This window comes from Anser cygnoides, chromosome 2 (genome assembly GCF_040182565.1).
Source record: "Anser cygnoides isolate HZ-2024a breed goose chromosome 2, Taihu_goose_T2T_genome, whole genome shotgun sequence".
NCBI lineage: Eukaryota > Metazoa > Chordata > Aves > Anseriformes > Anatidae > Anser > Anser cygnoides.
The window spans coordinates 82,251,009-82,265,669 of record NC_089874.1 but is presented as its reverse complement, the minus strand read 5'-3'; the positions used below and the strand labels follow the sequence as shown (position 1 = coordinate 82,265,669).

The 14,661-nt window shown below is 44.8% G+C and overlaps 1 protein-coding gene across 8 annotated transcripts in view; it reads left to right on the top strand.

The window, feature by feature from the left end:
• The window catches only part of RNF152 (ring finger protein 152), a 54,466-nt gene that overhangs the window by 21,601 nt on the left and 18,204 nt on the right, over nucleotides 1–14,661 (top strand). Inside the window, exons 2-3 of one of the 8 annotated variants that reach the window (XR_010829504.1) lie at nucleotides 2,307–2,352; nucleotides 3,860–14,654. The exons of 5 other annotated variants lie outside the window; for them this stretch is intronic. The gene's annotated coding sequence lies outside the window, so the exon portion shown is untranslated. 2 more of the 8 variants (XR_010829503.1, XM_066992519.1) reach the window with 2 other exon arrangements.

Sequence of the window (14,661 nt, the reverse complement as noted above, 5' to 3'; positions counted from 1 at the left end):
ATCAGAGTTCCTCTGCCTGCGTTTCCTGCCCTCGTGCAGGTTGGTAGTTCAATGGCTTCAAGCTAAAATTAGGGAGAGGAGCACACCAAAGAGCAGTCGGTTCTCAAGGCTGGCGTGGGCGCCAAAGTGTCGTGTGGATGTGGCCGTGCTCACACATGTCACACGTGTGCTCACACAGGTGCAGGGGCTTCACGCTCAGCACGTGGTGAGCCCTGAAGGTGACAGCAGACCGCTGCAGCCTTCCGGCATCCCAGAGGGCTGCAATCTCTGTGGTGGTTACTCTGCGAACGCTCCTCCAGAAGCGTGCTGTGTACACGTGCGCAGGCATTATGATTTTGCGGTGTGCTCGCGCGCGGTGGCTGTAATTCAGGCACAGCTGGCAGTGCTGGTAGGGGGATTTCTGCTATACAAACACACACTGCTTGGAAAGTAAGAACTTGCTGATAGGGGCATTCGACGTCCAGCAACTCTCCCTTCGGCTGAGCGGGCAGCTGCTGGTGGTGGAACTGTGCTGGCAAGAGCTCACGGCAGCAGGACAGCGGTGCTGAGCCGTTCCTGTTGCCATTCAGAATAAATTCCTCAAGACTTTTCTTCCTTGCGATGCTTTACATATATAAATATTTAGAAATAAGCCTGAGTTGTGCTATTCTGCAAATGCCTGGGAGCCTGTTTTTCTCTGTTCCCCTATGGCAGATCTATTAACATCTGACTGCAGCTACAGGTTGCTTGTCCAGGTGGTGTTTGCCTTTGCTTTTGGGGCATCAGGGCCTGCTCGGTATTTTTGATCTGATTCTGAAAGGATTTTCATTTGTTGGTGCACTGCTCCATCTGCCAGTTTCCCCATAAATGTTGTGAGTATTGGCGATACGGACCTGGTGCCAAGGGTGAGGGGCTAGCACAGATTTCAGTGGCGTGTGTGAGGTGTCCTGTTATTTTGGAAGCCCTGGTGACCCCCGCTAACAGGACAGCAGTTAGGTTTCACAGACAAATGCCTTTCTCATCGTGTGGCTTCAAAGCACTGTAAGAGAGGGTCGGACCATGGCGTCTGTCCCATTTTGCAGGTCAGTACAGCACGGGGGGGAAGCGTTTGGTCGTACCATATGCTGCAGATTTGGGGAGCACTGGGATGGCCCCAGGCTGCTCTCACCTCGCTCTGTCCTCCATATCCAGCCCTCCCTTGCCCGGCTGGGGACAGACGGGCTCGTGAGCTGCGCCGGTGGCTGGGGGACGGATGGCCTGGGCTCAAGTACGAGGCTGCGCTGGGCAGAGCAGCCTCTGGGACTTCTGCACGCAGGGCTGTGCGATCTGAGGGCACGTTGTTTAAGCCCGAGAGATGCTTGATGAGAGGCCAAGATGGTTATTTGCATTAGTGATGAGATGATTAGTAGATGGCGTTCGTGGTTCTCATTAGAGACCTGTGGAAGATTGGGATCAAGCAGAAGGGATTTTTTCGCGTGTGTGTAATTAATTCATAAGACCTGCTGCTCAAGCCTCCGTTAATACTCTCATTTATTGTCTTCCAAACTGGCAGCGAAGCTGGAAAATGCTGATTGTATTGTGCGCTGTCAAGTGGAAACAAAGGCAGACGTTGCACAGGGGCAGCTTCGCTTCCCACGGCGGCTCGGACGCTCCTGAATGCTGGTGTCACTGCTGATCAGCAAAGTACTGCAGAGCCAGTGCAGGAAAAGTGCAGAGGGACCTCATTCTCATATCCTCTGAACGTCTATTCAGAACTGATGATTAGCTGCCTTTGTATAGAAACATCTTCATTTTTACAGGTGAAATCAAAGGGCTAAGCCCTGTGGTCCAAAGCTGTTTATTCTCAGCCTTTGTCACGTGTTCAGCAGACTGAATTACTTCAAATGTAAAACGGCCTTTTCCAAACCAGAAAGCTTGCACAAAAATGTATTTCGCCCAGTCTTTCATTTAAAAGCAGAATGTGAAAAGACAGCTCTCATCTGCTCCCTTCTCTCGCACTCTTCTGTTTCTCTTAGTGGCAAAATGAGAAAAGTAAAAAGGTTGAAGAAAAAGCTTTGTGTGTATGCTCACACGTGTATGTACAGAGGATAAACTAAAATAAATGAATATTTTTGACTTACCAAAAAAAAAAAAAGCCAGTGAAAATCAGTGGTTTATGAAAAATTACTGTTATGAAAAAATTGTTTTAGTAGCAACTTGCAGAGCCTTGCAAGCTCTGAAGTCACCGGTGTGATGTGCTACATGCTCTTGAGATGCAGCAGCTTCTCCCTTGCACAAATCAAATCAAGCAATCAAGCAGGGTAACATGCAGATCCACTTTGTTTCAGCATATGCCGTGGAGAGGATGCTGAGAAACACATGCAAGCATCTTAGGTGAGTGAAACTATCTTCAAATTCTTCAGTAATGTCAAATGTGACCGAAATAGTGAGCTTCTGTATTAAATAAATGCATGTCTTCCAAGGGAAAAAACCCTTAACAGTACTTACAAAAGCTCAAAAGCTGTCGGGAGGTTGTGGGTTAAGTAAGTGTCTCTACGACCACATTATCATTTTATTTTCCGTTCTTGGCACTGATGTGCAGGCTAGAAGAAAAAAAGGTGGGAGGAGGTTGGGGAGAGAAGGGAACAGTTGCTTTGTTTGGGTTTTTGTTTGTTTTACTTCTTTAGTGCATCCATCTTTACATCTGGTTCCTGGCAGTGTTTTATGACCTCCTCTGAGCAGGAGACTGCTGATGAAAGTGATCCAAAACAGCGAATCCCATCGGTGCTCTCTGTTCAGAGCCTCACGAGCAGGCAGAAACCTACTTCCAGTACTGGCCTTATTAAAATACGTTTTTGAAGTTATTGAGGATCAGCTTCATCTGAAAAGAGTACTGTAAATTGGTGGTAGTGCACCTGGGAAATGTGTCAGGATGTATGTGTTCAGGCTCTCTGGAGCTTGAGGAAATATTCTTGAAGTGAGATCTGGGAGTCATCTAGGCATTAGCTGAGGAAGAAAACAGTGTAAGCCACTTGAGGACTGAAAAGAATGAACCGAATAAAATACAAGTTGCAGTTCTATAGTGCCATATAGTAAAAAGAAACTGCTAAACATGTTTCCTTGGTAAGCAAACAAATGTTTGAACTGTATTGTATTACTTTTTCAGCTCCTGTTCTGAGATTGCTGGCACCTTCTGCAACCAGCAAGCTAAAATAAAGCTTTGTAGGAGTAGCAATTTCGGGAGATTGCTTGGAATCTCAAACTGCTTATTTAGGTTTCTTTGATTTATCGGGTGATGTATTTGGTACCTGGTAGTTTGTTTCAGGAGTACATAATGTAAATAAATTTGATTAGCGCCTACGCTTTCCATCAGTCTTTTGGCTGCACTTTCTAGCTTGTTAAAGCACAGAACTCCAGGTATTGGCAAAATCTCTTCCCGTGAAAAGCTGGTGCAAAATAATTGATTTGTAGCAGAGGGAGAGGCCGGCGGGTGTGCTGCACTGCCCAAGTCCGTGTGCCACTGTGAGGATGCACGCATGTGATCGAGCCTTCCCCGCATCGTGGCTCAAACCCCTATTTCAGTGAGCCTCAGCTGCAGCTGTATGGCCCGCTGACAGATCTCACAGCAGCAGCAGAAGGCAAACGTAGCATCAGCCTGCCCTTACTGGTGAGGAGAAGGTGCTCGGCCTCTGGGAGGCACCTGCACTTGTCTGGCAACCCCTGCGCTCCCCAGGAAGGCTGCTGCAAGTCAGGAGAGAGCCAAGAGAAGCAGGGTCTTGCAGCCCACGTATCGTTGGCTTCCTAAGTCTTGAGAGTGCAGTGGATGTTTGGAAGCAATGAAAATAGATGACCATGTGGCCAGTACAAGAAATGATTAACTCCACTGCATTTATTTTTATAGCAAAATTGCATTTTCACATCTCCACGAGGGATACTTTATCAGGATACGAACCCAGCAAAGCATTTGTTTTTGTGGACATGGCAATTTTGGCACAGATGTGATGAAATTAGCTAATCTCTCGATGAAAACACAGTGAGCTGGTAAAGCTGCAATTTTGCAAGTTTGACTGCATCCTCTCTGAGGAAATTTGGCGATGCGGCTGTGGTGGTCTGAGGTCGTATTCACGCTTCAGATTGATGGGATAAGGTACGTTGAATGGGCATAGATTTAGCAAAATTAAGTCATGGTGATTTTAGAGCAAAGCATGGGATTAATAACCAAGAAGACTGAGCGTTATTTGATGGAAATTTGATTTCACTTTTTAGTGACTCAGGAAAGTGAGCATTTAAGATCTGAGTCATGCTTTTTAACGGTGTTTTAACAGGACTTTCAAAGTTGTGGGTACACTTCATTGCGTTCAAATTAAAATGCATGTAAAAGCTTGTGAGTACCAAATGTTTGCGCTTGTGAATTGGACAGTTCGTTGCTTGGCCCACCTGCATTTTGTGTGTGCATGCGAAATAATCTGCATTAGCAGTAGAGCATTCTGAGTGCGCACAGATTATGTTACAGCTAATCTGTGTTCAGGCAAAGCAACTGGGAAAAGCAACTGTAGGAGGCCACTTAGGTAAGGCTGGATACTTGCTGGAGGCCATCAGGTTGTGTCTTGCTTTAAAATCAGAATGGGGATGACAACACAAGAGTGAAGAGGTTGGGGGTTACCTGGTTGTTGCAGCTAGACCCAGTCTATTCGGTCAAGGCAGTGCACTGTTTTGATAGAGAATCACACAGGGCTCTGTTTCAACTGGTTTCCACAATGACTCAGTGTAAGAACTGGCAATGAGGTCATGCGGATTTTTTTTTTAAGGACCTGTTGTACTAATTAGGTTATGTTATGTGGCTTAGTATTAGTTAAGCATGCCCAGGGTTACTGGTAGGAGTTCAACCTTTAATTTTCTGCTGGAAGCGACTTCCCTTCAACATTCAGAGATGTACAGCAGTTGTCATAAAGACTGTAACATATTAATCCCCAAAGCACTGTTTGAATTGTGAAGGAAAGGGGGGGAAGGAAACTGCAGAAAGTGGTAGGGGAATTATTGCATTGAGCAATTGCAGGGCTTAACACCAAGTGTCACAGAGAGAAGATGTGTCAATGTTTAGCAAATACTTGTATTGAGTCTGTTCATCTGCACATAATATGTATATATAAATTAGTGGCAGCTGTGATTACGTGTAATGGCTCATTATGTAATTGTTTGAACAGGGCAACAAAGGAGGTAAGGCTTCCAGACTACTTCTTTTGCTCATAACAAACATCAAGTCCTCTCTCTCCACCTCCAGGCACTCCACACTTTGCTCACACCTTATCTACGTTTGCCCTTGCTTCCTGCTTGTTCCCTGTCCCCATCCACTGCATTTCCTCTTGTTCCTGCCCTGGCCTCCAGCTCCTGTAGGGAGTTCAGTGTTTTTTTCTTTTGCTACTTTCTGAATCCTATCTGCACCCTCCCTAGTCTACAGCAACACAGTCCTTCCCTATCACATGTAAATCAGGCAGATTTTTAGCTTTGCCTAAATTTTTGTAGCAGATGTAAGTTAGAAAAGAACGTGGTTTTTTTTTCTTTTCTTTCTTTTTAAACATCCTTGTCCAGTGTTAGTTCCCAGATACTGTAAAGGATGGGTGGAGACCTTAAAAACAGAGTAATGCTACAAGGAAACTCTCAGTGCAAACCTTGCTATGGCTGAAAAAAATCTTCATCTCTCGACTTGTAATTCTAGGGGTGTAATTTTACCAGGGTTCAGACTCCAAGTTTTATTTCCTAGAAAGTCTGTGGCTGCTAAGAAAGGCCTTCATCTCTCATGTGCTTTTGGCTGTTTGGAGTCCAGAGGCAAAATTCAAGTCCTGGAGTGTGAGGCCGTGTGCCTGTGGGAGGGCTAGGCCATGGCTCAGCCTGACCCAGGTCTTTGTACCACCAGATGTGTGGCAGGATGATCATCTCGGGCAGCGCATGGAGCTGGGTGTTTCGTCTGTTTTTTTTGCTGATCATCAGAGGATGGAGGACTCCCTGACTGGGCACAAAGTCTGTTTGTTGAATTAATGTAACCAGTAAGAAGAGTTTGAACCGATGTGCTGCATGCGTTATCCTTGAAGATGCGTTGGATTCCTCAGGACCAGTTTTGCTCTGACTTGGTGATGGTCGTGTGCTAGCAGAGGTTTGGCGGTGGTATCTGTAACTCCATCTGTCCCCGCACAGCATTCAGCCTGGCATTCACCCTCCAGTGCAGGACTGGCATGTTTTCCTGATTGGTTTTTAATCCAGAAAGAGCACCCCCGTCATCACTGAGCCGCTGGGTAGGTATGGCGTGGGTACGGCTCTTTCCCTTTGAGGCAGTGCCTGGTGTGGGAACAGCCAGAGCTAAACTCACAGTGCCTGAATGCCAGCATAGGTAGCTTGTTATTCTTTGGGACTCTTCAGTCTTCCCAGTCCAGGCAAACACAGTTTCTTTCCCTTTCTCCAAAGGCTGTTGCTACTCGTTGCTTTTCTTTTTTTTTTTTTTATTTTTTATTTTCCCCAGGTCTAACGACTCTCGGTGGCACCTCCAATAATGTTTCATTGCCAAGCAAAAGGAGAAAAGCACTTTGTCAGCAGCCTACTTCAGGCAGAGAAATTCATATCTGTGAGAAGCATATGTACAGAACAGCAATTACTCAGATCATCAATATTTATACAGCAGATAATAGTCATCATGGACAAGATGAATGTTGTCACAACAGCAGTAGTTGCTGGGGGGGGGAACATAATTGTTAGGTTTCTTTAACCAGGATAATTATTTAACTTTCAACTGACTCGTGAAAATAGCTTTGAGTCTGGATCAAATGCTCGGTGGAACTTCACCTCCTTCTAGAAATGGAAATGCCCCTCCTGTCTACCCTTGTGTCACACAGGGAGCGCCCTCTGGGAAGCTGGCCTTTACGTGCAGCTTCTGCTGAAGGCAATGCTGGTGCCAGTAGCTGAACAAGGACTAATGAAACAAGCAAACCAAAACCACAGAAGTCTGCAGCTTATTTCGAAAAAGTTTTCGTTATGTCCGCTGCGGACAGACACGTGTTTGTGGACGAGGTGGACGCAGCTGCGCACACTGCGTTTAAAAGCTGTCCTTAGGGCGGGCCCGCTACCAGGCCTACCAGCAGCTGTGGCAGCCTTTCCCTTCCCGTCCCATCGCCATGCCAGGCCTGGAGGCCAGGTGAGTCCCCATCCCAGCTCCTCTCGCCGCCAGGCAGAGGGAAGGCCGAGCTGGTGCCTTTACTGTTTGCATGGCAGATGCAGCTCCTGATGGCCACAGACAGAGTGTCTCGTGCCACCCACCCTCCTTGGCCTCCCTGTGGTGGCATGGCTGTTTGGAAGAGTCGTATCCACTGGCGGGAGGATCTGCTAGGTTGCCCCGCTTTCAAAATCATTAAGTCAAAAACTCTCATGTGTGCATCGTTCGCTGCAGATGATTTACGTGCTGAGTTTTTTCTTCTGCTTTTGAAATACAAAAAGCATTTCAAGCATTTGAACCCCCTAGACTTCTTTCAGCTGACTGGGAACAGCAGACAGTAGGGTGCAGTACTTGGTGTTCCAAGTGAAGCTCTGTTGGGCTGGTTGTCATTTGTAACACGAATCACATGGCTTCAAGTTTTTGAAACACCACAGAATCACACAACGGCTGAGGCTGGAAGGGACCTCTGGAGATCACCTAGTCCAACCCCCCTGTTGAGCAGGATCACCTACAGCACATTGCGCAGGATGGCATCCAGGCGGGTTTTGAATATCTCCAGAGGAGACTCCACAGCCTCTCTGGGTGACCTGTGTCAGTGCTCTGTCACCCTCACAGTAAAGAAGTGCCCTCTCATATTCAGCTGGAACCTCCTGTGCTTCGGTTTGTGCCCATTGCCTCTCGTCCTGTCACTGGGCACAACTGAAAAGAGACTGGCTCCATCCTCTTGACACCCTCCCCTCAGATATTTATACACCTTGATGAGGTCTCCCCTCAGTCTTCTCTTTTCCAGGCTAAACAGGCCCAGCTCTCTGTCTGTCCTCGTGCGACAGGTGCTCCAGTCCTCTCATCATCCTAGTAGCCCTCCTCTGGTCTCGCTCCGTGTCTCTCTTGTACTGGGGAGCCCAGAACTGGACACAGTACTCCAGGTGTAGCCTCACCAGGGCTAAGTAGAGGGGGAGGATCACCTCCCTTGACGTGCTGGCAACGCTCTTCCAAATGCACCCCAGGATCCCACTGGCCTTTTTGGCCACAAGGGCCCATTGCTGACTCACAGTCAGCTTGCTGTCCATCGGGACTCCCAGGTTCCACAGAGCTGCTCTTCAGCAGGTCAGCCCCCAGCCCGCACTGGTGCTTGGGGTAACTCCAGAGTAACCTGAGAACATTCTCAGCAGAGCAGATCCCCCAAAGACCTGACATCCTGCAGCATCAAACTTCCAGGCACCTTCGCCTATGGGAGGCAGATAACGAGGCTCCTGGTGCAATGCCAGGAGAAAAGGAGCCCCAAGAGTTGCATTTACAAAAGCCAGCACCCCAAATGGGGAGCCATGTAAGTTGGCTTCAACAAGGGAGAATCAAGAGGAGCTCTCTTAAGTCTGCAGCCCTCTTTCTGTTGCAGGGAAAGATGCTGAACAGCTCTTTTTCATTCTTTTCCGGAGTTAGGTACCTTCTCAGGTGCAAGCAATAGAAGAGAGGGCAGTTGCTCTCTGGGTATGGTCTGGTGCTCACCCACAGGAAGGTAGAGCTGTGCTCCTACCTCTGGCAGCATTTGGTCATGGTTCTTTTTCTCTGTAGGTAAAGGCATTAGGCTGCCTGGATTCCAGCTCTTCTCCAAATGAATTTTTAATATAAAATAATTAAACATTCATTGGAACAGGGACAGGAACCCAGATCTCTCTCTTCCCCTCATACTCACTTTTCCTTTTTGACCTGAATATTGAATTATGCACTTCAAAGTAGAATGGGTTCAGCAGGAGGCATTGGCAGAGCTCTGCTGAGCTGCTGAAATTGCTGGTACTTAACATTCATCTGGGAGAAGAGTATTATTATTTGGTCAGACTCATCCTTAGTGAATGAAAATTTCCTTCTGTGATGAGTATACCCAGGTTCTTGTGTGGGTTCGCTGAATCTGCCTGTGGCATGTGGCTTGGGGAAGTCCTGGCTCTGTTGCATGAAGATTAACTTGGACTGGATAAATATTTGACGCTAAATTTAGGCCAGCTTAGATTTTCCTGGTGCAGGTAAAGCAGACATCCAGTAATGGCAGTATTAATACTTCAGATGCTGTTTCCCAGTGTATGACTCTTATTTGAATGCTTGCTGAATTACAGATCGCAGACCCAATATTGTAGCTCTGTGTCTTTAAGCTTTTTCTTTAGTGCCCCCTATTTATTTTTTTTTTAACCGATGGTGGTGTAATCTTTGTATAGAATTTAAGCTTGCAAGCAACAGGGTTTCTTAATTACCTTCCCTACATCGCTTTGAGGCAGTCACTGCATGAAGAAATCATTGCTGTTAAGATTGTTGCATGGATTGTCAGAAAGGTGTTGATCCAAATGTATTTTTTGTTTGTATTTTTTGTTGTTGTTTTGTCTGAGGTTCTGCCTTGGGTAAGGCAAGTACTGGCCACCTCTCTTGGAGATAGTGCTGCAGTTTATAAAACAGTCACTTAAGTGGGTGAGCCAGTCCTGTATCAGCCCCATGCTCGTCACTGATTGCTTCAGTTGTACTGAAGCTCAGAATAGTTTCTTTTTTTTTTTCCTTTTTTTTTTTTTTTCCCAGAGTGAGGAGAAGAATAATGGACTATTGAAGAGAGCAGGTAGTCGGCACTACTGATGCTTCAGATTATTGAACTGTGTTGAAATAATGAGGTTTCTCATCAGGCTAGGTTGCCGGTACCTAATTCTCTGAACCTTTCTTTCATTGTATTAAGTTGCATTGGGATTTGGAGATGATGAAAGGGACCACTTCCCTGTGTTTAATGAGGAGCTGTGTTTTGGCCTTCTTGTGTCCTTGCTAAGCCGTGACCCATTTGTATTCTAACTCCAGGATCAGATTTTATCGGTGGAAGGAAATGGGGTGCTTGCAGCATCCAAAAGCCAAGATCCCCTCTAATTTTGTTTCACTTCACTGTCAGGCACTGGGGCAGCTCTCAGGCTGGTGCAACCTAGCTAAAGCCTTTAGGCGTTTTGGTGAATAGGGGTTTAAAGATCTCTTCCTGTGTAGAAGCATTCTTTTAATTTAAAAATGGTAAGAGTTGTATGACAAAAGGTAGAGTTAAGGATGTGGTGGTATGTAGCCTCAAGGATGTTCCTGGAGCAGGAAAACCCGTCCTCCTTAGCTTCTGACCAGCAAAAGGGTGAAGCTCTTTGCCTCTTCCGTTAGTTTTACAACTAGTTTGAAGATTTCATCCTGTGTTGCTTTCTGGAAATCTTTACTGCATCCAAATTTTGTCCAAAAGTTCATTGGTTTATTTTATGGAGAGGGGAAAAAAACAAATCTTGAACTGAAAAATCAGACAGAACACTTAGGTTTAGGAATGCTAGCACCATCTCCCACTAATTGGCATGCTTTGTTTTCCCATTCTTCCCTCTGGGCTTGACTTTGTGGCTGACTTCCATCTCTTCTGTTCACACTGAGTTGCCCATTGTGGTTGTGGCAGGTACAATCTAGCTAGGAAATCCACTCTGTGTTGGTGAATGGGGCCGTGGGTCATCCCGTGGGTCATCCCGTATGTAAAGACCTTGAGTTGTTACGGGCAGTGTTTCACAGATCTAAAAATGGGTCGCCAAATTTCCATTGTTTAGTGAAAAGGCAGCGCGTCCCTTTGTACAGGTAACATAGCTATTCATTTCACTTCCTTCAGAAGGCATTCATTTGAAAATCTACATTTCCACTGAAACTCACTTGACTGATCTTGCTTTAAATCAGAATCTTGTCATAATTTTCAAGAGTACAGTACCATTTTTAGGGGCTTGCCTTGCAATAATAAATGTGATACTAGGATATAGGAATTTCATTTAAGGTCAGCGTAGAGCAAGTAGTGATTTGATTTGCCTGAAGAGGCTCCTCTTGCTGGTCTGGCGTAAATGTTTCTGTGTGCGGAATTGAATGAGACTGGCAGAGGGAATGGGCATAAAATATACTTCAGGCTTGAGATTTTGCTTTTAACAAGGTAGATTACCTAGCCAAATAGAAATCAACAGAAATATCAGGGTTGCATCAGTTGCAGCCAACTGATTAAATAGTCGGTCTATTTAATCAGAGTAGGCAGCATGGCAGTATATGAAGTTTCAGCATCTCTAGAAGATAAAAGCTGGTCAGTAATAGCCAATTGGTAAGAAATTAGTGAAGTAGCGTTGTTCCCAAATTTGCCTTTAGTAAGCAGCCAGCTGTTTTTACAAGGACACTTACTACTGTTATGGCTGGCCTATTAGAAACTCCCCTTCAGAAAGATGACCCTCTAGCAAGACTTCAAGTGTACAGAAACTCAGTCTTTTCATTCTCGCAATTTCACAGTGACTTCTGTCTTTCAGCTTACAACCTCTTGGAAGCTGCCACTCTCTCTGTATGTGCGACTTCCACAGAAAACACAAGTAATAGTATTTAAAGGGAATTTTAAAATAGATAAGGAAATCTAGGGCATGTCAGGATGATTTTGAGGTGGTCTTAAAAATTCCAGTGGTTGCCTCTTTCGAAAGCTTTTGCTGAATGTTTTGAGATTTAGCCCCCCTGTTCTTTATCTAAAGGTTGGGCAGTGAGACTTTCTTCTCAAACAGAGCCAGTCACATGCATTGCATTTGCTGCAAGTGGGACTGCTGCTGGGATGACCTGTCCTCCAGTGGAAGGGTCTGTGGAAAAGGCTAGCCTTGAACATATCTGTCCATGAGAACAATTACTGTGAAAGCGGTTTTGCCCAGTGCAGTGCAACTGGCTCATTTGTAGGGGTCACTGGCACAAAGAAATGCTGCCAGGCCTGCATCCAGGCTGTTTTGCAGCTTGAAAGAAAGGAGGCTTCAAAGAAATTGTTAATTTCTGCAAAGTCCACGTGATTACTTGTCATATATAAAGTTGTTATTTTCATATATAAAATAAATGAGTTCATGGTATCATACTGGTGTTCCTGAACATGCTTGCAAAGGGGTAAAGTAAGCCATTGAAAAGCCTTTTATATAAGGAAATGTGCATTTTAAGAGGAAATTATGCCTGTACTCAGAAACAGGTTAGGGAGAAATCCTCAAACTGAGTTTCACTTTGGAGTCCTGATTTATAGTCTGTATCATCTCACTTTTGATGCAGCCACGTGCTTGGCGCAAGGAGTGAGATAGAGGGCTGGTTATGGTCTCATCTTGATAATGAGGAGTTATTTAAAGAAAGGTTACGTTTTTGTGATACTGCTTTCTTCCTTATTGTTGTTTGGAGCCAGCATGACCCAAAAATGAGTGGTTGGTGAAGGGCAATGGAAATAAGTCCCCACAACTACAGGAACTTTACTCTTGTAGCCCTTCTAGCTCATATATGAGAAATCTTTAAGACAAAGCGAACAAAATGACTCCTTCATATTTTGGGGAAAATGATTCTTTTTTTTTTCCAATGCTTGCGTTACTTTCCTCTGCTATCCTCTCCTCTCCTATGCTGGCTGAAACTCACTCTGTGGTCAGCCCATTGGAGAATTTCTTATCTTTTTATGTTAATGGGTGGTTATGAAACAAAGACAAAAAAATTAAAAATCATGCACTGGCAATTTAATGAAGCGATAAGAATCTACAACTTTGTCCTTTAATAAGTTTATAGAACTGTTGCTTTTCCAAATGAAGAGAGACACAGAGGTGGCCGTAACCTATACATGCGCAATTTTAAATCAGAATATCATGCTGAGTTGGAATTCTAAAGGTCTCAGTTTCTGGCACCGGTGCTCACTTCCTTTGTGTGATTTTAAACAATATACAACAGCATTTTTTTCCTTCAGTGAGGGCCTGTGCATTTTGGTGACCTTTACTGCATTCTTTAGAGGGGTTATGCAATCAGACATAGGGGAATGAAAAAATGTAATGATTTTTTTTTTTTTTTTTAAAAAAAAAGGTCTTCAGCTTAGGCCCTATTCTTATAGTTGTACTACTCACAGTTAGGCACCTGTTTTTTGCACCTGCACTCTTATTTTGGGGAGCCTGAAAGTCTACTTGCAAAATCTGTGCTTATTTGTGAAAATCAATCTAAAAAAAGAATATATGTGGATAGGATGATAAACTTTAAAGCAAGACACTTTCTTTCTAATATTCTGTCCCTCCTTGATTCCCTAACTCCTTTAAATACATGATATTTTCTTCTAAATTTAAATTCAGAACTTTCAAAGGGATTGACTGTTTTCATCTCCATTGACTAGTAAGCACCAGGGAATTTCGTGTGCCTTTCTGAAACCGCTTACCAGCACTTGCCTACACTTTGCTGCTCGGGAACATGAAAGCTCCCAAGAGTCTCCATTAACTGTAGTCTCCTCTATCAAGAGAGGCCACTCATTAGAGAAGGCAGCGTGCTGTGCCGAGTAGAGGGGAGAGCAGCAAAGCCTGGGCACCCCTTCGTTCTGCTTCCCGATCGGTGGGTGGAACGTGGAGCAGAAGTTGCATCTGCTCGGGGAGAGCCATGGAAACAGGAGAGCCAAGGAAGTTCTTACAGCAACAACTGCACCGCTTGCTAACTTGGAAATATTTCTGATGTCTCATGATAATCACCAGACAGTTACACGCTTCATTGCTGCTTAGTGTTTAAAATTGGTATGGGTTACAGTTATGCTTCATGACTTGCTTTTCCACGTATGAATATTGTATGAACCAAATCCACATCGGGATGGCTGCTAGGAAGGCAGAGTAAGCAAGAACAGTTGTCCCATTCCTCTTTCCGTGCCATCAGCCCATTGTTTTGTACTAAGAGACACTTGCTTGAAAAACACATAACAAGCAAACTTTTGTGCAGTGTGTGCGAGGCACAGACCTTGAGCTTCTTTGGCTGGGTAATGTTAGCAACCAACAAGAAAAAAGGTATGGCTTATTGCTTGCTTATGGGCAATTGGTTTGGAATTTTAGATGTAAACGATGTCCAAAACCATAATGAATATCAAGTGGTGTTGATGGTGGAGCCTCATCTGCAAGAAGTACACGTTCCTTGTCCTGGATTTGTCTGGTTTGTGCATTGCTCATACCCACAGAGACGACCCTAAACTTTTCCCAGTTTTGTGTCTATTTATATCTGTGGTCAGTTTGTGGGGGAAAATGCCAGTGATCCACTGACATATACAGGAGAGGAAGGGTAGTTACTGTCTGAGAGACCTTTCCTGTTATTTCCACGTGAGCAGAAGGATCTCATGGTACGAGTTTGCCTTTAAGGAGAGTTTAAGCAGTAACTCATTTTTACATGAGGGCTAGACATTTTCAGTATTTGTATAGTTTTTAGGTAGTTCATAAGGACTTGTGATAAAAATGCAGTCTTTTTTTTTCCACCCAGTTGTATGACCTTTAATGTTTTACACTAAAATTTCCAGGGGAGGGTGGTGTAGAAATTGCGTCTTTGTCAACTGCGTCGATTCTTTATGTTTCTAAAAAAACAACTGCAATGCTTGATACCTTGAGATGGGCAAAACAAGTGGCTTCCAGTCTGTCTTTAAAATTTCATTTTCTAAGAGAACAGCACAATCTTCTTAGGTTTAAGGGCACCTCCTCCCATCTCCCCCA